Genomic DNA, 27,204 nt, shown 5'->3' on the forward strand with positions numbered 1-27,204 from the left:
GAGATTTTCTGAAATGTTTATTGCATTTGCATCTTCTTCTTCGGCTGAGAAGCTTAGTTCAGCTGCCAAGTCTCCCTGTACCAACACTGTTTTTAGTAAGAAGAGCTTTTCAAGGGAACTAAGATAAGGTGTTATGCACAATAGCAACAATGTATCCTTCAAGCTAGATTAAACCAACAGCCAATACAGAGAATTTTGCCTACTCAGCTGTGGCGGATTATGTTCCCTCCCAATCCTGACGTCTCTGGGGAAATGTGAGTAGGGGTCTCTGAGAATTGCACGGCTGAACTACTCAGATTTGACCGTTAAATAAGGGCCCAACCAACGTTGGCGGCGCTCTGTCATGTCTATATAAGATCTGAGCGTTCAGACAACATACACTGCGGCTTGGTATCTAAACTGATTCCAGATGCCCCCACCGAGTATGTTTGCCTGTATGCCAGCTAGCTCACAGTGCCACTAATAACTCCTCTTATCAAGGACAGAATAATTCATAGCAACTATCGAACATGACAACCCTGATCCCTCAGACTCGTGGAAACAGTGCAATACTTTTTGCTCAGTCACTAGTGCTCACTTAGGGGCATAATATCAAGACAGGCGATAAAATTATCGCTGCTTTAGCGGCAGAAAACTGCCGCTAAAACGGCGATAATGGGCTTGATAATATGCTCTATGGAATTCCAATTGAAGCCCATGTTAGATGTCCTTCACATTTAACATGGGCTTCAATTGGAATTCCATAGAGCATATTATCAAGCCCATTATCGCCATTTTAGCGGCAGTTTTCAGCCACCAAAGCGGCGATAATTTTATCGCCTGTCTTGATAATATGCCCCATAGTCTCAGAGATGTACACAGAATAAACGGTGCAGATGTTTTTAATAAGCATTTATTGAACATTCGTCATTCTAGTGTAAAATAGGTGTGCTGAGACAATCATCAGACAGCAACAGATATAAATGACTAGAAGCACGAGAAAAGTGAAAGGATGGTAAATCTCTACCATTTTGTTATATAATCATGAATACAGGCAGGTATATAAAATACAAGACAATAAGATGTGTACTCCTAATATGCAATCCTAACTAGATGTACCAAAGTGTACCTAGCATGTGTGTAGGTGGTAAAGCCAATAATCCCTCTAGGATAAATTCCACCCCATTACCTGAAGTGAGATACTGTGGGACTCCGTCTTGGTCATGAGTTGGGCACCCTGCAAGGGATGTTCAGACCACTGCAAGCTGGAATGTCTGCATGCAGGATTCTCAGCGTCTCGCGTCAGTGTGTCAGCATGGAAGTCATGATCTCCTCTGAATATTCCAGCAAGAGGTGATGTTTCTATAGCCAAAGGTATCTTCAGGGGTTCTACCTTGCTGCGCCACTGTCGGACTAAGGATGACATCGGTAATTAACCTTGTACATAGTTATTATGCAAGAGATGATAGTCCTGCTTATTTCCCTAGAATCCTGAATCCTCATGCATAATGTATGAACCTATTGTTCATGGAAAACCCCACGTTGTGTAAGGAGTACTGTAACTATGTAAAGGGTCAGTCCTAGCAGCCGTTATGTATGTAATGCAGGGACGAATATAGATGAAAGGTTGTAATGTTAGCTGAGCCTATATTGGGGTACCTTTATGGAATATAGCAGGAGGCTACTTATGTGTTTCCTCTGACAGAGTGGGATGCGTTTAAGGTTGTTATACCTGGGCACTGAATAGGAAAGATAGTGGAGGTTAGACATACTCTTGTGAAAGAAATTGATAAACATGAGAAAGAGCTGGCAGAGCTTGAGTAGACCAGGAAAACCAGAGATGAAACAGCAGCTTTTGGGTGCCAGGCATCAAGTTGCAGTAGACCCAGAGAAACTGTGTACTTTTAATTATAGAGTGTATATGAAAAGGATGCATGCAAGTTGGGTACTTTGTTGGCCTGGCTCACAAACCCTAAGAGCAGGGGCGCACAGATATTGGAATTAGAATCTGAGGAGTGTTACACGTTTCTATATACAAGAAGCAATCAATAGAAGACTTAGTAAATTCTATGCGTTTCCATATGCTATGCCATTAGAGCTTTCATCACATTTATATTAATTAATTTTTAGAGCCAGTAGAATTGCCTAAGATTACACTGGAGGAGAAAAAAAGATCTGGGTAGGGAGGTAACAATTCAAGAAGTGATGATGGCCATAAAGCAAATGGCGAGAGGGAACTTCAATGGAATGGATGGGTTCCCTGTGGAATTTTCTTTGACATACATGGTACAAAGACTATTTAATCTTTACTTGGTGGACCGTAAGTCGGGCGCTTGCCCCACACAACTGAAGAAGCAGTAGTGAGCCAATTGTTCAAGCCAGGAAGGACCTCTGAGGATGTTCAGGCTTATCGCCCACATTCCTTGCTAAATCTGGATTACAAGATATTGAGTTGAGTATTGGCAATGCACCTATCTCCATTAATGTCTAAGTCAATACATATAGACCATTCTGGGTTCATTCCGGGAAGGAATATGGCTCATAATATTATGAGGGTATTAGTGATCATGGAATCTGATTTTGCAGAAAAGGTAAAGGGGTGATTGCAGCAACTGACACTGAAAAGGCATTTAATAGTTTACATTGGGATTTTCTTTATGAGGTGGTCAATAAAATGGGATTAGGAAACCAATGTATTGCATGGGTTAGGGTTCTGTATGCAGCACCTACTGCTCGTATCAAAAGGGGTAGGCATATTTCAAAACAATATGTATTGAGAAGAGGATCTGGACAAGGGTGTCTGCTCTTGCCATTATTATTTGCGATTGCTTCAGAGCTACTTTCTAGTTGGGTGAAAACAGTATGTATTTACAGGGTCGGGAGGGACAGGGTGTGCAACATTATTCAGTATTGTATGCAGATGATATGTTGGTATTTCTCAGAGATGTTAATGTTGATTTGCAACATGCCATGAACCTCTTAGATCGGTTTGAGCAAGCCTCAGAGTTCTGCATCAACTGGAATAAATCATATTTGTTCCCATGACAGAAGGATGTGTCACAGCCTGTGGATCTGAAGGGGCTTTACTGGGAGGTAACGTGTCTAAAATATCTGGTGGTATGATTGTTGGAAAGTGGGTTATTGATAGGGGCAAATGTAGGTCTGCCACTGGCAATAAGGCTACCACATGATAGGACTCAGCATAGGTCTTAGAAAATTATTCCTATGCTCAACCCTTGGTAACGTGGCTGCGAGCAGACAGGCTTAACTTCAAAGACAGGTATGTAAAGCATGTAAAAACACAATTTCAGTAAATAATCAAGACATAACACATAATAAAACTCCAACAACAATTTATAACAATAGGAAATATTTTTATCTTTAAAATGACAACAAAATGACAAAAATCCAATGTAGGGAACCGGAGATATGAATTTTCAAAGTTTTGATCAAATATAGCACTTAGAAGATTATAGCACCATATTGTGATACCTGCTCGCGATTGACCGGGGCAAAGTCAAAGTTTCAGGACGGGCGGGATGGAGCCCTGAGCGGCTACAGCTCCTGGCAGGTCCCGGTCTCAGTTTCTACCTTCACACTTAGAAACTTTTCTGGAGCTTTATCTCGCGAGGCCCCTCGAAGCTCCCAGCCAGTCCAGATCCGGTGAGGGTTCGCCGGCTTGATTTGTGATGTGGTCCCGGTCAACTTCCCTGGAGCGGACTTAGAAAATATTTCATGTTTGCTTCAGCGAGACAACCCAGGAATCCAGGCCGTCACGCAATGGAAGACAGGCGGCTTGGCTCTCGCGGTTGCTCCCGATCACCTTTTCTTTGAGCAGACTTAAAAACTTTTCTGGAGCTTTTTGTCACGGGGTCTCTCGATGCTCCTCATGTAGCTGGATCCGGTGAGGGTTTACTGGCTTCAGATTTTCTCTAGTCCCGGTCAATCTCTGCAAGTTGATGCAATGGAGCTTTTAGCGGGACGAACCTGGATGGCTTGGCCGGCTCGCGGTTGAAGGCAGGTGGCCTGGCTGGCCAGGTTGAGTCGGTCCCTCTACGGAGCTTTTTTCTAAAGTTGCTCCAAAGTTCCCCAAACTTCTTGAACTTCTTCCTGAAGTTCCTCAAGGGGTCCCAACGTGTCTCAAACTTACTCCAGTGGTCTGGAAGCTCCAAGATTGTCCTTGAAAGTTGAGGACGTCTGTTCCCACAATCCACTGGTACAAAACCCTTACAAATCCACTGATGGGTCTCCAAGGTGTAGATTTAGTTGGTGATGTTCCAGTTGAGCTCTTTCAACCTGTAGCTTTCAGGGAGTCCACTCTTTAGTTCTTTTTAAGCAAAATAATCTACAGGGCTGTAGTTTCAGATGGTGCAGTTGTCAGAGGTCAGGCCTTAGAAATCTTTGCACAGCAAAACTTCTCAGTAGGGCACTTCTTGCTTCAGTAAGTTTCAAGCAGCAGATCTGGAGGGCTCAACCCCTCTCAGATACTTATTTCAAGTTCTCTGTGTTATGCAGGAGGTCACTTCTGACCAATGGGAGCAGGGTAACTCCTCATAGTTATGAACACATCCTGCAGATTGTGGCATTATTTTGTCCCAGAGGGCATCAAATCTTCCAAATCCATAATGGCTGATTTTCCAGCAAGGAGGTAAGAGCTGGTTAAACACCCCCCCTAGGATGGCTTATTTCCAGACTCCCCCCCTACCATCTGCACATACCTTCCCTAATCCTGGGTCTGGTGGGGGTCAAAAGTGTTAAGTGGAAACTGACACTGTGGCCATCCCTCTGCCTTTGAAGTTCATGGTTTACGACTCCTCCCCCTGGCCTGGCAGCATTCATATGGAACAGCACACTGCCCTCCCAGCAGAGCTGGTTAACCCCAGTGGCTCTTTATCACCTCTTCAAGGCAGCCCGGCTAATCCACTTAACTCTGACCAATAAGGGCAGACCACTGGAAGGCTGAATTTGGACTTACAAACAAGAAAGTCTTATAACTTCTTGTATGTACACTTTTGGAGAAATTCAACAATATGATATTGTTGGATTTATTAATACCATTCTGGGAAGTCTTTGAATGTCATGTCTAGTCCTCTCCTATCAATAGTTATTAATCAATAACTTCCTACCAAGTTAACCTATGTAACAAGGGATTTGAAATGGGAAACATAACTTGGGCCATTTTTCCAGCACCAGGACTTACAAAAACATATTTTATAAGTACTTGCCTTATATCTACAGGAACCCCACCCCATGTGCACCTAGGGGAGACTTTAGGGGTTCTGAATCTGTTGTAAAGATTGCAGATTTTCCCTTTACAGTGCTCCTAGCATCAAAGTCGAATTTGAGTAGCACTGTACCACAATGTGGGGAGTGAAATGTGAAGTTTCACTTTACCAAGGCATATAAAAACTCATTTTATAAGGGTGTACCTTATAAATACCCATCCCCCCACCCCTGGGATACCTAGGAGAGACCCTGGGGGTCACTAATATGCCAAAACATTGTAGGTTATCCATTTTTAAGTGCCCCAAACAACAAAGTCGAGTGTGTGCACAATTTACCTTTTAAAAGCAGTCCTGGCACCCAGGGCTGATTTTAAACTGACCTCAGGCCTCAGCAGTGCACACATGCAAGTGCAGAAAAAGGCTGCTGGCCTCTAAACTGCCATGCCCCAGGCTATTGGGGACGTCTAGGTAGTTTCAATTCTCTTCCCTATTATACACTAGGGGCTTATAGGGTAGGTCATGCCAATCACAGGGGTACCCCACCCTACCATTGTGTACCCTAGTGTATGTAGGTGTTTTAACTGTATTCTAATGTGTCTCTTTCAGCTTAGCACTGGCCCTGGGCCTGGTTAGGCAGAGCCCAAGGTCAGTCAAAATCAGTTACCACCAGTATAAGTCAGCAAAAAGTTGGGGGGTGCCCAGGGCACAGGATGACTTTGCAACAATGACTATACCATGCATTGATTTATTGGAGGGTAACAGTAACATTGGTGTGGGGATTAGAAGGTTATAGAAAAGTGTAGATTTCTGTAGAAGGCTGATGCTTAACATTTCTGGACGAATAGCTGTGGCACAAATGGTGGGATTGCCCCGATTACTTTACGTCTTCACAACACCACCCATGGTGATACCATGTACAGTGTTTAGGGAAATTGATTTTTTGTTGGTTTCTCTTTTAAGGGGAACAAGTAGGTGAAGAGTGCAGCATTGGCATGGTTGAAATGGCCCACTAGTCAGAGAGGACTAGCAGCCCCAGATATGGAAAGCTATTACCTAGCAGCACAGTTGCAGTGGTTACACAATGGATTTATTCTCAAAAATTTCAAAGGGAGGTGAATTTAGAGAGAAACACAGATTTGGATGTGTTGTATAGAATACTCATGGCCCCTGTCAGAGGACCAGTAAGGAGAATGTCCCTACGTGGAATGTTGTGTGGCGCTTTTGGCGTTGAACGGTTGAACTGTTCAACAAAGTCATACTCAGGAGCCCTATGTCCCGTGTAGTCTCTTGAGAAGTTTGGAAGAAATCATTCTAGGGGAAGATTGTGGGGCTCAGCGGAGTGGGCAAACCATGGCATGAATACAGTAGGAGTATTGGGTAGAAATGTTGTGATATTATAATTTGAGGAATTTTCAGCCACTTTTAAGATCCTGAGAGGGCGATTGCTAGATTGCACAACCGTTGGGGTATGGGTTTAGTGGAGCCGCAAGTACATAGTGCTTGTCAAATATTGATATATATACCACGACGGGTCGTATGAAGGCGGTGACGTGCCTTTATCAGCCAATAAGAAGTGATATGATAAGGCCTGTTGGTCTAGGACAAAAGTGGGAGGAAGATTTGGAATGGTTTAAAATTCTTGGAAATTCATACATTGCATCTAGAAATGTGAGATTTAAAATGATAATCTTTTCTAATTGCATAGAGCATATCTAACTCCAGGAAAAATAGCTTGAAAGTATCAGAAAAATGTGGCATGCCCAAGATGTGGTGACCAGGGTGCAGAAATGTTGCACATGGTATGTCATGCACATTATTAGTGGAATAGTGGAGAGAGGTAATATTCTGTGTGAATGAGGCAATAAAGAAATCAGTTGAGTGTACTCCTATGGTCTGTCTGCTGGGGAAATTTCCAAGACCTACAAAATGTAAAAATACAACAGGAGGGATTGATTTAGCTTTGATACTCTCAACATGTGAAATAACTATGAACTGGAAGGCGCCCAAGGCACCTAGGTTAGCAAAATGGAAAGAGGAGTAGGTTAGTTTGGTGGGTTATGAGAGTGTAGTATTGTATAGTGATATGAGGAAAGGAAGAGAATCAATTGAAAAGGTTTGTGCATGGAATCATTTATTAAATCCCCTTAAAGCTAAGTCTGAAAAATGGAACTCCCATTCCCCACAAATGTATCAGTAGGAGCTACCCCATAGGGCCTTCCCATCATAATGGTCAGCTGACCTCCTGGTGTCTTTGAGACAGCTTCTCAGGCTTCAATTACAACTTTGGAGGTTGTGGCTACCCGTGCATCAACTGTTTATCAAGCCTTTCTTTCCTTTCAGGAGACCTCAGTTGCACATGGCGCTTCTGTCTATCATCAAAAAGGGATTCTGTTTAGATGAGTATACCTAGTGTTGCACCTGGCCATTTTTGCATGGCTATCCCCAAACCTTCTGCCTTCTTCCTCACGTGCACGTGCTTCCTCCTCTAAACATGGTATGATTGGTTCACACATGTTTGGCATAATTGTTTTACTTGTAAGTCTCTTGTAAAGTGGTATACCATGTACCAAGGGCCCGTAAATTAAATGCAACTATTGGGTAACTCTTCAGCACTGCTTGTGTCACATACAGACATAGCCTTTCAAACTTGTCTTGGGCCTGCCAACGCAGGGCCTGTGTGTCCAGTTTGATGCCACGTTAACTTGGCATGTGAAAGTACTTGCCAAGCCCCATCTTCCCCGTTTATTACACAAAGGACACCCCTAAGGTAGGCCCTAGTTACCCTATGGGCAGGGTGCTGTGTAAGTAAAGGAAAAGACACACAATTGATAGACGGAATGCAGAACCAATCAAAACATTCACCCCCCAGTCAGGAAAACTGGCTTAAATCCATCATTCTTTTGCTCACCATGCCACCCCAGTTTAGACCTGGCCATATGCAAATCAGTCTTGGCCCTGTGCCTCATGGGAACAGTCCAGCCCGAACTGCCCAGCCATGTCCACCCTGGACCCAAAACAAGCATCCTAGGACCGGTTTCGGGGATTCACCCCTCTTCAGCCAGGATAGCTTAAATCCAGTGGCAAAGTGAGCCTGGGACCCACGTGTGGGCATACCCAGCGCAGTTAGGGCGAGAAAGCAAAAGACACACAATTGATGGACGGAATGCAGAACCAATCAAAACATCCACCCACAGTCAAGAGATTTGGGTTAAATCCATCCTTCTTTTGCTCACCATGCCACCCCAGTTTAGACCTGGCCATATGCAAATAAGTCTTGGCCCTGTGCCTCATGGGGACAGTCCAGCCCGAACTGCCAAGCAAAGTCCTCCCTGGACCAGAAACAAGCATCCTAGGACCGGTTTCAGGGTTTCACCCCTCTTCAGCCAGGATAGCTTAAATCCAGTGGCACAGTGAGCCTGGGACCCACGTCTGGGCATACCCATTGCAGTTAGCGCGAAAAAGCAAAAGACACACAATTGATGGACGGAATGCAGAACCAATCAAAACATTCACCCCCAGTCAAAAGGGCTGGGTTAAATTCATCATTCTTTTGCTCACCATGCCACCCCAGTTTAGACCTAGCCATATGCAAATCAGTCTTCGCCCTGAGCCTCATGGGAACAGTCAAGCCCAAACTGCCAAGCCAAGTCCTCCCTGGACCAGAAACAAGCATCCTAGGACCGGTTTCGGTGATTCACCCCTCTTCAGCCAGGATAGCTTAAATCCAGTGGCACAGTGAGCCCGGGACCCACGTGTGGGCATACCCAGCGCAGTTAGGGCGAGAAGGAAAAAGACACACATTTGATGGACAGAATGCAGAACCAATCAAAACATTCACCCACAGTCAAGAGATCTGGGTTAAATCCATCATTCCTTTGCTCACCATGCCACCCCAGATTAGACCTGGCCATATGCAAATCAGTCTTGGCCTTGTGCCTCATGGGAACAGTTCAGCCCGAACTGCCAAGCCAAGTCCTCCCTGGACCAGAAACAAGCATCCAAGGACCGGTTTCGGGGTTTCACCCCTCTTCAGCCAGGATAGCTTAAATCCAGTGGCACAGTGAGCCCAGGACCCACGTCTGGGCATACCCAGTGCAGTTAGGGCGAGAAAGCAAAAGACACACAATTGTTGGACGGAATGCAGAACCAATCAAAACATTCACCCCAGTCAAGAGATCTGGGTTAAATCCATCATTCATTTGCTCACCATGCCACACCAGTTTAGAACTGGCCATATGCAAATCAGTCTTAGCCCTGTGCCTCATGGGAACAGTCTAGCCCGAACTACCAAGACAAGTCCTCCCTGGAGCAGAAACAAGCATCCTAGGACCAGTTTCGGGGTTTCACCCCTCTTCAGCCTGGATAGCTTAAATCCAGTGGCACAGTGAGCCCGGGACCCACGTCTGGTCATACCCAGCACAGTTAGGGAGAGAAAGCAAAAGAGACACAATTGATGGACGGAATGCAGAACCAACCAAAACATTCACCCCCAGTCAAGAGGTCTGGGATAATTCCATCATTCTTTTGCTCAACATGCCACCCCAGTTAAGACCTGGCCATATGCAAATCAGTCTTGGCAACAGTCCAGCCCAAACTGCCAAGCCAAGTCCTCCCTGAACCAGAAACAAGCATCCTAGGACCGGTTTCGGGGTTTCACCCCTTTTCAGCCAGGATAGCTTAAATCCAGTGGCACAGTGATCCCGGGACCCATGCGTGGGCATACAAAGCGCAGTTAGGGCGAAAAAGCAAAAGACACACAATTGATGGACGGAATGCAGAACCAATCAAAACATTCACCCACAGTCAAGAGATCTAGGTTAAATCCATCATTCTTTTGTTCACCATGCCACCCCAGTTTAGACCTGGCCATATGCAAATCAGTCTTGGCCCTGTGCCTCATGGGAAGAGTCCAGCCCAAACTGCCAAGCCAAGTTCTCCCTGGACCAGAAACAAGCATCCTAGGACCGGTTTCGGCGTTTCACCCCTCTTCAGCCAGGATAGCTTAAATCCAGTGGCACAGTGAGCCCGGTACCCACGACTGGGCATTCCCAGCGCAGTTAGGGCGAGAAAGCAAAAGACACACAATTGATGGACGGAATGCAGAACCAATCAAAACATTCACCCCCAGTCAGGAGATCTGGGTTAAATCCATAATTCTTTTGCTCAAAATGCCACCCCAGTTTAGACCTGGCCATATGCAAATCAGTCTTGGCCCTGTGCCTCATGGGAAGAGTCCAGCCCAAACTGCCAAGCCAAGTCCTCCCTGGACCAGAAACAAGCATCCTAGGACCGGTTTCGGGGTTTCACCCCTCTTCAGCCAGGATAGCTTAAATCCAGTGGCACAGTGAGCCCAGGACACACGTCTGGGCATACCCAGTGCAGTTAGGGCAAGAAAGCAAAAGACACACAATTGGTGAACAGGAATGCAGAACCAATCAAAATATTCCCCCCCAGTCAAGAGATCTGGCTTAAATCCATCATTCTTTTGCTCACCATGCTACCCCAGTTTAGACCTGGCCATAGGCAAATCAGTCTTGGCCCTGTGCCTCATGGGAACAGTCCAGCCCGAACTGCCAAGCCAAGTCCTCCCTGGACCAGAAACAAGCATCCTAGGACCAGTTTCAGGGCTTCACCCCTCTTCAGCCAGGATAGCTTAAATCCAGTGGCACTCTGAGCCCGGGACCCACGTCTGGGCATACCCAGCGCAGTTAGGGAGAGAAAGCAAAAGACACAGAATTGATGGATAGAATGCAGAACCAATCAAAACATTCACCCCCAGTCAGGAGATCTGGGTTAAATCCATCATTACTTTGCTCACCATGCCAAACCAGTTTAGACCTGGCCACATGCAAATCAGTCTTGGCCCTGTGCCTCATGGAAACAGTCCAGCCCAAACTGCCAAGCCAAGTCCTCCCTAGACCAGAAACAAGCATCCTAGGACCGGTTTCGGGGTTTCACCCCTCTTCAGCCAGGATAGCTTAAATCCAGTGGCACAGTGATCCCGGGACACAAGCGTGGGCATACCCAGCGCAGTTAGGGTGAAAAAGCAAAAGACACACAATTGATGGACGGAATGCAGAACCAATCAAAACATTCACCCCAGTCAAGAGATCTGGGTTAAATCCATCATTCATTTGCTCACCATGCCACACCAGTTTAGACCTGGCCATATGCAAATCAGTCTTGGCCCTGTGCCTCATGGGAACAGTCTAGCCCGAACTACCAAGCCAAGTCCTGCCTGGACCAGAAACAAGCATCCTAGGACCAGTTTCGGGGTTTCACCCCTCTTCAGCCAGGATAGCTTATATCCAGTGGCACAGTGAGCCCGGGACCCACGTCTGGTCATACCCAGCGCAGTTAGGGAGAGAAAGCAAAAGAGACACAATTGATGGACGGAATGCAGAACCAATCAAAACATTCACCCACAGTCAAGAGATCTAGGTTAAATCCATAATTCTTTTGTTCACCATGCCACCCCAGTTTAGACCTGGCCATATGCACATCAGTCTTGGCCCTGTGCCTCATTGGAAGAGTCCAGCCCAAACTGCCAAGCCAAGTTCTCCCTGGACCAGAAACAAGCATACTAGGACCGGTTTCGGCGTTTCACCCCTCTTCAGCCAGGATAGCTTAAATCCAGTGGCACAGTGAGCCCGGTACCCACGACTGGGCATTCCCAGCGCAGTTAGGGTGAGAAAGCCAAAGACACACAATTGATGGACGGAATGCAGAACCAATCAAAACATTCACCCCCAGTCAGGAGATCTGGGTTAAATCCATAATTCTTTTGCTCAACATGCCTCCCCAGTTTAGACCTGGCCATATGCAAATCAGTCTTGGCCCTGTGCCTCATGGGAAGAGTCCAGCCCAAACTGCCAAGCCAAGTCCTCCCTGGACCAGAAACAAGCCTCCTAGGACCGGTTTCGGGGTTTCACCCCTCTTCAGCCAGGATAGCTTAAATCCAGTGGCACAGTGAGCCCAGGACCCACGTCTGGGCATACCCAGTGCAGTTAGGGCAAGAAAGCAAAAGACACACAATTGATGGACGGAATGCAGAACCAATCAAAACATTCACCCCCAGTCAAGAGATCTGGCTTAAATCCATCATTCTTTTGCTCACCATGCCACCCCAGTTTAGACCTGGCCATATGCAAATCAGTCTTGGCCCTGTGCCTCATGGGAACAGTCCAACCCGAACTGCCAAGCCAAGTCCTCCCTGGACCAGAAACAAGCATCCTAGGACCAGTTTCAGGGTTTCACCCCTCTTCAGCCTGAATAGCTTTAATCCAGTGGCACTCTGAGCCCGGGACCCACATCTGGGCATAGCCAGCGCAGTTAGGGCAAGAAAGCAAAAGACACACAATTGATGGATGGAATGCAGAACCAATCAAAACATTCACCCCCAGTCAAGAGATCTGGGTTAAATCCATTATTCTTTTGCTCATCATGCCACCCTAGTTTAGACATGGCCATATGCAAATCAGTCTTGGCCCTGTGCCTCATGGGAACAGTCCAGTCCGAACTGCCCAGCCAAGTCCTCCCTGGACTAGAAATAAGCATCCTAGGACCGTTTTCCGGGATTCACCCCTCTTCAACCAGGATAGCTTAAATTCAGTGGCACAGTGAGCCCGGGACCCACGTCTGGGCATACCCGGTGCAGTTAGGGCGAGAAAACAAAAGACACACAATTGATGGACGGAATGCAAAACCAATCAAAACATTCACCCCAGTCGAGAGATCTGGCTTAAATCCATCATTCTTTTGCTCACCATGCCACCCTAGTTTAGATCTGGCCATATGCAAATCCGTCTTGGCCCTGTGCCTCATGGGAACAGTTCAGCCCGAACTGCCAAGCCAAGTCCTCCCTGGACCAGAAACAAGCATCCTAGGACCGGTTTCGGTGAATCACCCCTCTTCAGCCAGGATAGCTTAAATCCAGTGGCACAGTGAGCCCAGGACCCACGTGTGGGCATACCCAGCGCAGTTAGGGCGAGAAGGAAAAAGACACATAATTGATGGACAGAATGCAGAACCAATCAAAACATTCACCCACAGTCAAGAGATCTGGTTAAATCCATCATTCCTTTGCTCACCATGCATGCCACCCCAGATTAGACCTGGCCATATGCAAATCAGTCTTGGCCCTGTGCCTCATGGGAACAGTCCAGCCCGAACTGCCAAGCCAAGTCCTCCGTGGACAAGAAACAAGCATCCTAGGACCGGTTTCGGGGTTTCACCCCTTTTCAGCCAGGAAAGCTTAAATCCAGTGGCACAGTGAGCCCGGGACCTACGTCTGGGCATACCCAGCGCAGTTACGGCGAGAAAGCAAAAGACACACAATCGATGGACGGAATGCAGAACCAATCAAAACATTCACCCCCAGTCAAGAGATCTGGGTTAAATCCATCATTCATTTGCTCACCATGCCACACCAGTTTAGACCTGGCCATATACAAATCAGTCTTGGCCCTGTGCCTCATGGGAGCAGTCTAGCCCGAACTACCAAGCCAAGTCCTCCCTGGACCAGAAACAAGCATCCTAGGACCAGTTTCGGGGTTTCACCCCTTTTCAGCCAGGATAGCTTAAATCCAGTGGCACAGTGAGCCCGGGACCCACGTCTGGGCATACCCAGCGCAGTTAGGGAGAGAAAGCAAAAGAGACACAATTGATGGACGGAATGCAGAACCAATCAAAACATTCACCCCCAGTCAAGAGGTCTGGGATAAATCCATCATTCTTTTGCTCACTATGCCACCCCAGTTAAGACCTGGCCATATGCAAATCAGTCTAGGCCCGGTGCCTCATGGGAACAGTCCAGTCCAAACTGCCAAGCCAAGTCCTCCCTGAACCAGAAACAAGCATCCTAGGACCGGTTTCGGGTTTTCACCCCTCTTCAGCCAGGAAAGCTTAAATCCAGTGGCACTCTGATCCCGGGACCCACGTCTGGGCATACCCAGCGAAGTTAGGGAGAGAAAGCAAAAGACACAGAATTGATGTACGGAATGCAGAACCAATCAAAACATTCACCCCCAGTCAGGAGATCTGGGTTAAATCCATCATTCCTTTGCTCACCATGCCACCCCAGTTTAGACCTGGCCACATGCAAATCAGTCTTGGCCCTGTGCCTCATGGGAACAGTCCAGCCCAAACTGCCAAGCCAAGTCCTCCCTAGACCAGAAACAAGCATCCTAGGACCGGTTTCGGGGTTTCACCCCTCTTCAGCCAGGATAGCTTAAATCCAGTGGCACTCTGATCCCGGGACCCACGTCTGGGCATACCCAGCGAAGTTAGGGAGAGAAAGCAAACGACACACAATTGATGGACGGAATGCAGAACCAATCAAAACATTCACCCCCAGTCAGGAGATCTGGGTTAAATCCATCATTCCTTTGCTCACCATGCCACCCCAGTTTATACCTGGCCACATGCAAATCAGTCTTGGCCCTGTGCCTCATGGGAACAGTCCAGCCCAAACTGCCAAGCCAAGTCCTCCCTAGACCAGAAACAAGCATCCTAGGACCTGTTTCGGGGTTTCACCCCTCTTCAGCCAGGATAGCTTAAATCCAGTGGCACTCTGAGCCCGGTACCCACGTGTGGGCATACCCAGCGCAGTTAGGGTGAGAAAGCAAAAGACACACAATTGATGGACGGAATGCAGAACCAATCAAAACATTCACCCCAGTCAGGAGATCTGGGTTATATCCATAATTCCTGTGCTCACCATGCCACCCCAGTTTAGACCTGGCCATATGCAAATCAGTCTTGGCCCTGTGCCTCATGGGAAGAGTCCAGCCCAAACTGCCAAGCCAAGTCCTCCCTGGACCAGAAACAAGCATCCTAGGACCTGTTTCGGGGTTCCACCCCTCTTCAACCACGATAGCTTAAATCCAGTGGCATAGTGAGCCCGGGACCCACGTCTGGGCATAGCCAGCGCAGTTAGGGCAAGAAAGCAAAAGACACACAATTGATGGATGGAATGCAGAACCAATCAAAACATTCACCCCCAGTCAGGAGATCTGGGTTAAATCCAGCATTCTTTTGCTCACCATGCCACCCCAGTTTAGACCTGGCCATATGCAAATCAGTCTTGGCCCTGTGCCTCATGGGAACAGTCCAGCCCGAATTGCCAAGCAAAGTCCTCCCTGGACCAGAAACAAGCATCCTAGGACCAGTTTCAGGGTTTCACCCCTCTTCAGCCAGGATAGCTTAAATCCAGTGGCACTCTGAGCCCGGGACCCACGTCTGGGCAAACCCAGCGCAGTTAGGGAGAGAAAGCAAAAGACACAGAATTGATGTACGGAATGCAGAACCAATCAAAACATTCACCCCCAGTCAGGAGATCTGGGTTAAATCCATCATTCCTTTAATCACCATGCCACCCCAGTTTAGACCTGGCCACATGCAAATCAGTCTTGGCCCTGTGCCTCATGGGAACAGTCCAGCCCAAACTGCCAAGCCAAGTCCTCCCTAGACCAGAAACAAGCATCCTAGGACCGGTTTCGGGGTTTCACCCCTCTTCAGCCAGGATAGCTTAAATCCAGTGGCACTCTGATCCCGGGACCCACGTCTGGGCATACCCAGCGAAGTTAGGGAGAGAAAGCAAACGACACACAATTGATGGACGGAATGCAGGACCAATCAAAACATTCACCCCCAGTCAGGAGATCTGGGTTAAATCCATCATTCCTTTGCTCACCATGCCACCCCAGTTTATACCTGGCCACATGCAAATCAGTCTTGGCCCTGTGCCTCATGGGAACAGTCCAGCCCAAACTGCCAAGCCAAGTCCTCCCTAGACCAGAAACAATTATCCTAGGACCTGTTTCGGGGTTTCACCCCTCTTCATCCAGGATAGCTTAAATCCAGTGGCACTCTGAGCCCGGTACCCACGTCTGGGCATACCCAGCGCAGTTAGGGTGAGAAAGCAAAAGAAACACAATTGATGGACGGAATGCAGAACCAATCAAAACATTCACCCCCAGTCAGGAGATCTGGGTTATAGCCATAATTCCTGTGCTCACCATGCCACCCCAGTTTAGACCTGGCCATATGCAAATCCGTCTTGGCCCTGTGCCTCATGGGAAGAGTCCAGCCCAAACTGCCAAGCCAAGTCCTCCCTGGACCAGAAACAAGCATCCTAGGACCGTTTTCCGGGATTCACCCCTCTTCAACCAGGATAGCTTAAATTCAGTGGCACAGTGAGCCCGTGACCCACGTCTGGGCATACCCGGCACAGTTAGGGCGAGAAAACAAAAGACACACAATTGATGGACGGAATGCAGAACCAATCAAAACATTCACCCCCAGTCGAGAGATCTGGCTTAAATCCATCATTCTTTTGCTCACCATGCCACCCTAGTTTAGACCTGGCCATATGCAAATCCGTCTTGGCCCTGTGCCTCATGGGAACAGTTCAGCCCGAACTGCCAAGCCAAGTCCTCCCTGGACCAGAAACAAGCATCCTAGGACCGGTTTCGGTGATTCACCCCTCTTCAGCCAGGATAGCTTAAATCCAGTGGCACAGTGAGCCCAGGACCCACGTCTGGGCATACCCAGTGCAGTTAGGGCGAGAAAGCAAAAGACATACAATTGATGTACGGAATGCAGAACCAATCAAAACATTCACCCCAGTCAAGAGATCTGGGTTAAATCCATCATTCATTTGCTCACCATGCCACACCAGTTTAGACCTGGCCATATGCAAATCAGTCTTGGCCCTGTGCCTCATGGGAACAGTCTAGCCCGAACTACCAAGCCAAGTCCTCCCTGGACCAGAAACAAGCATCCTAGGACCAGTTTCGGGGTTTCACCCCTCTTCAGCCAGGATAGTTTAAATCCAGTGGCACAGTGAGCCCGGGACCCACGTCTGGTCATACCCAGCGCAGTTAGGGAGAGACAGCAAAAGAGACACAATTGATGGACGGAATGGAGAACCAATCAAAACATTCACCCCCAGTCAAGAGGTCTGGGATAATTCCATCATTCTTTTGCTCAACATGCCACCCAAGTTAAGACCTGGCCATATGCAAATCAGTCTTGGCCCTGTGCCTCATGGGAACAGTCCAGCCCAAACTGCTAAGCCAAGTCCTCCCTGAACCAGAAACAAGCATCCTAGGACCGGTTTCGGGGTTTCACCCCTCTTCAGCCAGGATAGCTTAAATCCAGTGGCACAGTGATCCCGGGACCCACGCATGGGCATACCCAGCGCAGTTAGGGCGAAAAAGCAAAAGACACACAATTGATGGACAGAATGCAGAACCAATCAAAACATTCACCCACAGTCAAGAGATCTAGGTTAAATCCATCATTCTTTTGTTCACCATGCCACCCCAGTTTAGACCTGGCCATATGCAAATCAGTCTTGGCCCTGTGCCTCATGGGAAGAGTCCAGCCCAAACTGCCAAGCCAAGTCCTCCCTGGACCAGAAACAAGCATCCTAGGACCGGTTTCGGCGTTTCACCCCTCTTCAGCCAGGATAGCTTAAATCCAGGGGCACAGTGAGCCCGGTACCCACGTCTGGGCATACCCAGCGCAGTTAGGGCGAGAAAGCAAAAGACACACAATTGATGGACGGAATGCAGAACCAATCAAAACATTCACCCCCAGTCAAGAGATCTGGCTAAAATCCATCATTCTTTTGCTCACCATGCCACCCCAGTTTAGACCTGGCCATATGCAAATCAGTCTTGGCCCTGTGCCTCATGGAAACAGTCCAGGCCAAACTGCCAAGCCAAGTCCTCCCTAGACCAGAAACAAGCATCCTAGGACCGGTTTCGGTTTTCACCCCTCTTCAGCCAGGATAGCTTAAATCCAGTGGCACAGTGATCCCGGGACACAAGCGTGGGCATACCCAGCGCAGTTAGGGCGAAAAAGCAAAAGACACACAATTGATGGACGGAATGCAGAACCAATCAAAACATTCACCCCAGTCAAGAGATCTGGGTTAAATCCATCATTCATTTGCTCACCATGCCACACCAGTTTAGACCTGGCCATATGCAAATCAGTCTTGGCCCTGTGCCTCATGGGAAGAGTCCAGCCCAAACTGCCAAGCCAAGTCCTCCCTGGACCAGAAACAAGCATCCTAGGACCTGTTTCGGGGTTCCACCCCTCTTCAACCACGATAGCTTAAATCCAGTGGCATAGTGAGCCCGGGACCCACGTCTGGGCATAGCCAGCGCAGTTAGGGCAAGAAAGCAAAAGACACACAATTGATGGATGGAATGCAGAACCAATCAAAACATTCACCCCCAGTCAGGAGATCTGGGTTAAATCCAGCATTCTTTTGCTCACCATGCCACCCCAGTTTAGACCTGGCCATATGCAAATCAGTCTTGGCCCTGTGCCTCATGGGAACAGTCCAGCCCGAATTGCCAAGCAAAGTCCTCCCTGGACCAGAAACAAGCATCCTAGGACCAGTTTCAGGGTTTCACCCCTCTTCAGCCAGGATAGCTTAAATCCAGTGGCACTCTGAGCCCGGGACCCACGTCTGGGCAAACCCAGCGCAGTTAGGGAGAGAAAGCAAAAGACACAGAATTGATGTACGGAATGCAGAACCAATCAAAACATTCACCCCCAGTCAGGAGATCTGGGTTAAATCCATCATTCCTTTAATCACCATGCCACCCCAGTTTAGACCTGGCCACATGCAAATCAGTCTTGGCCCTGTGCCTCATGGGAACAGTCCAGCCCAAACTGCCAAGCCAAGTCCTCCCTAGACCAGAAACAAGCATCCTAGGACCGGTTTCGGGGTTTCACCCCTCTTCAGCCAGGATAGCTTAAATCCAGTGGCACTCTGATCCCGGGACCCACGTCTGGGCATACCCAGCGAAGTTAGGGAGAGAAAGCAAACGACACACAATTGATGGACGGAATGCAGTACCAATCAAAACATTCACCCCCAGTCAGGAGATCTGGGTTAAATCCATCATTCCTTTGCTCACCATGCCACCCCAGTTTATACCTGGCCACATGCAAATCAGTCTTGGCCCTGTGCCTCATGGGAACAGTCCAGCCCAAACTGCCAAGCCAAGTCCTCCCTAGACCAGAAACAATTATCCTAGGACCTGTTTCGGGGTTTCACCCCTCTTCATCCAGGATAGCTTAAATCCAGTGGCACTCTGAGCCCGGTACCCACGTCTGGGCATACCCAGCGCAGTTAGGGTGAGAAAGCAAAAGAAACACAATTGATGGACGGAATGCAGAACCAATCAAAACATTCACCCCCAGTCAGGAGATCTGGGTTATAGCCATAATTCCTGTGCTCACCATGCCACCCCAGTTTAGACCTGGCCATATGCAAATCCGTCTTGGCCCTGTGCCTCATGGGAAGAGTCCAGCCCAAACTGCCAAGCCAAGTCCTCCCTGGACCAGAAACAAGCATCCTAGGACCGTTTTCCGGGATTCACCCCTCTTCAACCAGGATAGCTTAAATTCAGTGGCACAGTGAGCCCGTGACCCACGTCTGGGCATACCCGGCACAGTTAGGGCGAGAAAACAAAAGACACACAATTGATGGACGGAATGCAGAACCAATCAAAACATTCACCCCCAGTCGAGAGATCTGGCTTAAATCCATCATTCTTTTGCTCACCATGCCACCCTAGTTTAGACCTGGCCATATGCAAATCCGTCTTGGCCCTGTGCCTCATGGGAACAGTTCAGCCCGAACTGCCAAGCCAAGTCCTCCCTGGACCAGAAACAAGCATCCTAGGACCGGTTTCGGTGATTCACCCCTCTTCAGCCAGGATAGCTTAAATCCAGTGGCACAGTGAGCCCAGGACCCACGTCTGGGCATACCCAGTGCAGTTAGGGCGAGAAAGCAAAAGACATACAATTGATGTACGGAATGCAGAACCAATCAAAACATTCACCCCAGTCAAGAGATCTGGGTTAAATCCATCATTCATTTGCTCACCATGCCACACCAGTTTAGACCTGGCCATATGCAAATCAGTCTTGGCCCTGTGCCTCATGGGAACAGTCTAGCCCGAACTACCAAGCCAAGTCCTCCCTGGACCAGAAACAAGCATCCTAGGACCAGTTTCGGGGTTTCACCCCTCTTCAGCCAGGATAGTTTAAATCCAGTGGCACAGTGAGCCCGGGACCCACGTCTGGTCATACCCAGCGCAGTTAGGGAGAGACAGCAAAAGAGACACAATTGATGGACGGAATGGAGAACCAATCAAAACATTCACCCCCAGTCAAGAGGTCTGGGATAATTCCATCATTCTTTTGCTCAACATGCCACCCAAGTTAAGACCTGGCCATATGCAAATCAGTCTTGGCCCTGTGCCTCATGGGAACAGTCCAGCCCAAACTGCTAAGCCAAGTCCTCCCTGAACCAGAAACAAGCATCCTAGGACCGGTTTCGGGGTTTCACCCCTCTTCAGCCAGGATAGCTTAAATCCAGTGGCACAGTGATCCCGGGACCCACGCATGGGCATACCCAGCGCAGTTAGGGCGAAAAAGCAAAAGACACACAATTGATGGACAGAATGCAGAACCAATCAAAACATTCACCCACAGTCAAGAGATCTAGGTTAAATCCATCATTCTTTTGTTCACCATGCCACCCCAGTTTAGACCTGGCCATATGCAAATCAGTCTTGGCCCTGTGCCTCATGGGAAGAGTCCAGCCCAAACTGCCAAGCCAAGTCCTCCCTGGACCAGAAACAAGCATCCTAGGACCGGTTTCGGCGTTTCACCCCTCTTCAGCCAGGATAGCTTAAATCCAGGGGCACAGTGAGCCCGGTACCCACGTCTGGGCATACCCAGCGCAGTTAGGGCGAGAAAGCAAAAGACACACAATTGATGGACGGAATGCAGAACCAATCAAAACATTCACCCCCAGTCAAGAGATCTGGCTTAAATCCATCATTCTTTTGCTCACCATGCCACCCCAGTTTAGACCTGGCCATATGCAAATCAGTCTTGGCCCTGTGCCTCATGGAAACAGTCCAGGCCAAACTGCCAAGCCAAGTCCTCCCTAGACCAGAAACAAGCATCCTAGGACCGGTTTCGGTTTTCACCCCTCTTCAGCCAGGATAGCTTAAATCCAGTGGCACAGTGATCCCGGGACACAAGCGTGGGCATACCCAGCGCAGTTAGGGCGAAAAAGCAAAAGACACACAATTGATGGACGGAATGCAGAACCAATCAAAACATTCACCCCAGTCAAGAGATCTGGGTTAAATCCATCATTCATTTGCTCACCATGCCACACCAGTTTAGACCTGGCCATATGCAAATCAGTCTTGGCCCTGTGCCTCATGGGAACAGTCTACCTCGAACTACCAAGCCAAGTCCTCCCTGGACCAGAAACAAGCATCCTAGGACCAGTTTCGGGGTTTCACCCCTCTTCAGCCAGGATAGCTTAAATCCAGTGGCACAGTGAGCCCGGGACCCACGTCTGGTCATACCCAGCGCAGTTAGGGAGAGAAAGCAAAAGAGACACAATTGATGGACGGAATGCAGAACCAATCAAAACATTCACCCACAGTCAAGAGATCTAGGTTAAATCCATCATTCTTTTGTTCACCATGCCACCACAGTTTAGACCTGGCCATATGCACATCAGTCTTGGCCCTGTGCCTCATGGGAAGAGTCCAGCCCAAACTACCTAGCCAAGTTCTCCCTGGACCAGAAACAAGCATACTAGGACCGGTTTCGGCGTTTCACCCCTCTTCAGCCAGGATAGCTTAAATCCAGTGGCACAGTGAGCCCGGTACCCACGACTGGGCATTCCCAGCGCAGTTAGGGCGAGAAAGCAAAAGACACACAATTGATGGACGGAATGCAGAACCAATCAAAACATTCACCCCCAGTCAGGAGATCTGGGTTAAATCCATAATTCTTTTGCTCAACATGCCACCCCAGTTTAGACCTGGCCATATGCAAATCAGTCTTGGCCCTGTGCCTCATGGGAAGAGTCCAGCCCAAACTGCTAAGCCAAGTCCTCCCTGAACCAGAAACAAGCATCCTAGGACCGGTTTCGGGGTTTCACCCCTCTTCAGCCAGGATAGCTTAAATCCAGTGGCACAGTGATCCCGGGACCCACGCATGGGCATACCCAGCGCAGTTAGGGCGAAAAAGCAAAAGACACACAATTGATGGACAGAATGCAGAACCAATCAAAACATTCACCCACAGTCAAGAGATCTAGGTTAAATCCATCATTCTTTTGTTCACCATGCCACCCCAGTTTAGACCTGGCCATATGCAAATCAGTCTTGGCCCTGTGCCTCATGGGAAGAGTCCAGCCCAAACTGCCAAGCCAAGTCCTCCCTGGACCAGAAACAAGCATCCTAGGACCGGTTTCGGCGTTTCACCCCTCTTCAGCCAGGATAGCTTAAATCCAGGGGCACAGTGAGCCCGGTACCCACGTCTGGGCATACCCAGCGCAGTTAGGGCGAGAAAGCAAAAGACACACAATTGATGGACGGAATGCAGAACCAATCAAAACATTCACCCCCAGTCAAGAGATCTGGCTTAAATCCATCATTCTTTTGCTCACCATGCCACCCCAGTTTAGACCTGGCCATATGCAAATCAGTCTTGGCCCTGGGCCTCATGGAAACAGTCCAGCCCAAACTGCCAAGCCAAGTCCTCCCTAGACCAGAAACAAGCATCCTAGGACCGGTTTCGGGGTTTCACCCCTCTTCAGCCAGGATAGCTTAAATCCAGTGGCACAGTGATCCCGGGACACAAGCGTGGGCATACCCAGCGCAGTTAGGGCGAAAAAGCAAAAGACACACAATTGATGGACGGAATGCAGAACCAATCAAAACATTCACCCCAGTCAAGAGATCTGGGTTAAATCCATCATTCATTTGCTCACCATGCCACACCAGTTTAGACCTGGCCATATGCAAATCAGTCTTGGCCCTGTGCCTCATGGGAACAGTCTACCTCGAACTACCAAGCCAAGTCCTCCTTGGACCAGAAACAAGCATCCTAGGACCAGTTTCGGGGTTTCACCCCTCTTCAGCCAGGATAGCTTAAATCCAGTGGCACAGTGATCCCGGGACCCACGTCTGGTCATACCCAGCGCAGTTAGGGAGAGAAAGCAAAAGAGACACAATTGATGGACGGAATGCAGAACCAATCAAAACATTCACCCACAGTCAAGAGATCTAGGTTAAATCCATCATTCTTTTGTTCACCATGACACCCCAGTTTAGACCTGGCCATATGCAAATCAGTCTTGGCCCTGTGCCTCATGGGAAGAGTCCAGCCCAAACTGCCTAGCCAAGTTCTCCCTGGACCAGAAACAAGCATACTAGGACCGGTTTCGGCGTTTCACCCCTCTTCAGCCAGGATAGCTTAAATCCAGTGGCACAGTGAGCCCGGTACGCACGACTGGGCATTCCCAGCGCAGTTAGGGCGAGAAAGCAAAAGACACACAATTGATGGACGGAATGCAGAACCAATCAAAACATTCACCCCCAGTCAAGAGATCTGGGTTAAATCCATAATTCTTTTGCTCAACATGCCACCCCAGTTTAGACCTAGCCATATGCAAATCAGTCTTGGCCCTGTGCCTCATGGGAAGATTCCAGCCCAAACTGCCAAGCCAAGTCCTCCCTGGACCAGAAACAAGCATCCTAGGACCGGTTTCGGGGTTTCACCCCTCTTCAGCCAGGATAGCTTAAATGCAGTGGCACAGTGAGCCCAGGACCCACGTCTGGGCATACCCAGTGCAGTTAGGGCAAGAAAGCAAAAGACACACAATTGATGGATGGAATGCAGAACCAATCAAAACATTCACCCCCAGTCAAGAGATCTGGCTTAAATCCATCATTCTTTTGCTCACCATGCCACCCCAGTTTAGACCTGGCCATATGCAAATCAGTCTTGGCCCTGTGCCTCATGGGAACAGTCCAACCCGAACTGCCAAGCCAAGTCCTCCCTGGACCAGAAACAAGCATCCTAGGACCAGTTTCAGGGTTTCACCCCTCTTCAGCCAGGATAGCTTAAATCCAGTGGCACTCTGAGCCCGGGACCAACGTCTGGGCATACCCAGCGCAGTTAGGGAGAGAAAGCAAAAGACACAGAATTGATGGACGGAATGCAGAACCAATCAAAACATTAACCCCCAGTCAGGAGATCTGGGTTAAATCCATCATTACTTTGCTCACCATGCCACCCCAGTTTACACCTGGCCACATGCAAATCAGTCTTGGCCCTGTGCCTCATGGGAACAGTCCAGCCCAAACTACTAAGCCAAGTCCTCCCTAGACCAGAAACAAGCATCCTAGGACCGGTTTCGGGGTTTCACCCCTCTTCAGCCAGGATAGCTTAAATCCAGTGGCACTCTGAGCCCGGGACCCACGTCTGGGCATACCCAGCGCAGTTAGGGTGAGAAAGCAAAAGACACAGAATTGATGGACGGAATGCAGAACCAATCAAAACATTCACCCCCAGTCAAGAGGTCTGGGATAAATCCATCATTCTTTTGCTCACCATGCCACCCCAGTTTAGAGCTGGTCATATGCAAATCAGTCGTGGCCCTGTGCCTCATGGGAACAGTGCAGCCCAAACTGCCAAGCCAAGTCCTCCCTAGACCAGAAACAAGCATCCTAGGACCGGTTTCAGGGTTCCACCCCTCTTCAACCAGGATAGTTTAAATCCAGTGGCACAGTGAGCCCGGGACCCACATCTGGGCATAGCCAGCGCAGTTAGGGCAAGAAAGCAAAAGACACACAATTGATGGATGGAATGCAGAACCAATCAAAACATTCACCCCCAGTCAAGAGATCTGGGTTAAATCCATTATTCTTTTGCTCATCATGCCACCCTAGTTTAGACATGGCCATATGCAAATCAGTCTTGGCCCTGTGCCTCATGGGAACAGTCCAGTCCGAACTGCCAAGCCAAGTCCTCCCTGGACCAGAAACAAGCATCCTAGGACCGTTTTCCGGGATTCACCCCTCTTCAACCAGGATAGCTTAAATTCAGTGGCACAGTGAGCCCGGGACCCACGTCTGGGCATACCCGGTGCAGTTAGGGCGAGAAAACAAAAGACACACAATTGATGGACGGAATGCAAAACCAATCAAAACATTCACCCCAGTCGAGAGATCTGGCTTAAATCCATCATTCTTTTGCTCACCATGCCACCCTAGTTTAGATCTGGCCATACGCAAATCCGTCTTGGCCCTGTGCCTCATGGGAACAGTTCAGCCCGAACTGCCAAGCCAAGTCCTCCCTAGACCAGAAACAAGCATCCTAGGACCGGTTTCGGTGAATCACCCCTCTTCAGCCAGGATAGCTTAAATCCAGTGGCACAGTGAGCCCAGGACCCACATGTGGGCATACCCAGCGCAGTTAGGGCGAGAAGGAAAAAGACACACAATTGATGGACAGAATGCAGAACCAATCAAAACATTCACCCACAGTCAAGAGATCTGGTTAAATCCATCATTCCTTTGCTCACCATGCATGCCACCCCAGATTAGACCTGGCCATATGCAAATCAGTCTTGGCCCTGTGCCTCATGGGAACAGTCCAGCCCGAACTGCCAAGCCAAGTCCTCCGTGGACAAGAAACAAGCATCCTAGGACCGGTTTCGGGGTTTCACCCCTTTTCAGCCAGGAAAGCTTAAATCCAGTGGCACAGTGAGCCCGGGACCTACGTCTGGGCATACCCAGCGCAGTTACGGCGAGAAAGCAAAAGACACACAATCGATGGACGGAATGCAGAACCAATCAAAACATTCACCCCCAGTCAAGAGATCTTGGTTAAATCCATCATTCATTTGCTCACCATGCCACACCAGTTTAGACCTGGCCATATACAAATCAGTCTTGGCCCTGTGCCTCATGGGAACAGTCTAGCCCGAACTACCAAGCCAAGTCCTCCCTGGACCAGAAACAAGCATCCTAGGACCAGTTTCGGGGTTTCAGCCCTTTTCAGCCAGGATAGCTTAAATCCAGTGGCACAGTGAGCCCGGGACCCACGTCTGGGCATACCCAGCGCAGTTAGGGAGAGAAAGCAAAAGAGACACAATTGATGGACGGAATGCAGAACCAATCAAAACATTCACCCCCAGTCAAGAGGTCTGGGATAAATTCATCATTCTTTTGCTCACTATGCCACCCCAGTTAAGACCTGGCCATATGCAAATCAGTCTAGGCCCTGTGCCTCATGGGAACAGTCCAGTCCAAACTGCCAAGCCAAGTCCTCCCTGAACCAGAAACAAGCATCCTAGGACCGGTTTCGGGTTTTCACCCCTCTTCAGCCAGGAAAGCTTAAATCCAGTGGCACTCTGATCCCGGGACCCACGTCTGGGCATACCCAGCGAAGTTAGGGAGAGAAAGCAAACGACACACAATTGATGGACGGAATGCAGAACCAATCAAAACATTCACCCCCAGTCAGGAGATCTGGGTTAAATCCATCATTCTTTTGCTCACCATGCCACCCCAGTTTAGACCTGGCCATATGCAAATCAGTCTTGGCCCTGTGCCTCATGGGAACAGTCCAGCCCGAATTGCCAAGCAAAGTCCTCCCTGGACCAGAAACAAGCATCCTAGGACCAGTTTCAGGGTTTCACCCCTCTTCAGCCAGGATAGCTTAAATCCAGTGGCACTCTGAGCCCGGGACCCACGTCTGGGCAAACCCAGCGCAGTTAGGGAGAGAAAGCAAAAGACACAGAATTGATGTACGGAATGCAGAACCAATCAAAACATTCACCCCCGGTCAGGAGATCTGGGTTAAATCCATCATTCCTTTGCTCACCATGCCACCCCAGTTTAGACCTGGCCACATGCAAATCAGTCTTGGCCCTGTGCCTCATGGGAACAGTCCAGCCCAAACTGCCAAGCCAAGTCCTCCCTAGACCAGAAACAAGCATCCTAGGACCGGTTTCGGGGTTTCACCCCTCTTCAGCCAGGATAGCTTAAATCCAGTGGCACTCTGATCCCGGGACCCACGTCTGGGCATACCCAGCGAAGTTAGGGAGAGAAAGAAAACGACACACAATTGATGGACTGAATGCAGA

Source organism: Triturus cristatus, chromosome 1_1 (assembly GCF_964204655.1).
Source record: "Triturus cristatus chromosome 1_1, aTriCri1.1, whole genome shotgun sequence".
Lineage (NCBI taxonomy): Eukaryota > Metazoa > Chordata > Amphibia > Caudata > Salamandridae > Triturus > Triturus cristatus.